Raw genomic sequence first — 233 nt, 5'->3', positions numbered from 1 at the left:
GGCTGATTGGGGAGTTGGGGCGCCGCCCCCTGTCATGCACAGAGCAGGGCGGATCGGGAGGTTGCGATGCCACCCTCAGTCACGCTCAGGGTAGGGCCGATTGGGGGGTTGGGCCGCCGCCCCCTGTCACGCTCAAGGCAGGGTCGATGGGGAGGTTGCAGCGCCACCCCCTGTCACGCACAGAGCAGGGCCGATCAGGGGGTTGGGGCGCCGCACCCTGTCACACACAGAGC

Source organism: Myotis brandtii, unplaced genomic scaffold (assembly GCF_000412655.1).
Source record: "Myotis brandtii unplaced genomic scaffold, ASM41265v1 scaffold228, whole genome shotgun sequence".
Classification (NCBI taxonomy): Eukaryota; Metazoa; Chordata; class Mammalia; order Chiroptera; family Vespertilionidae; genus Myotis; species Myotis brandtii.
Note: the sequence above shows the minus strand (reverse complement) of the source record.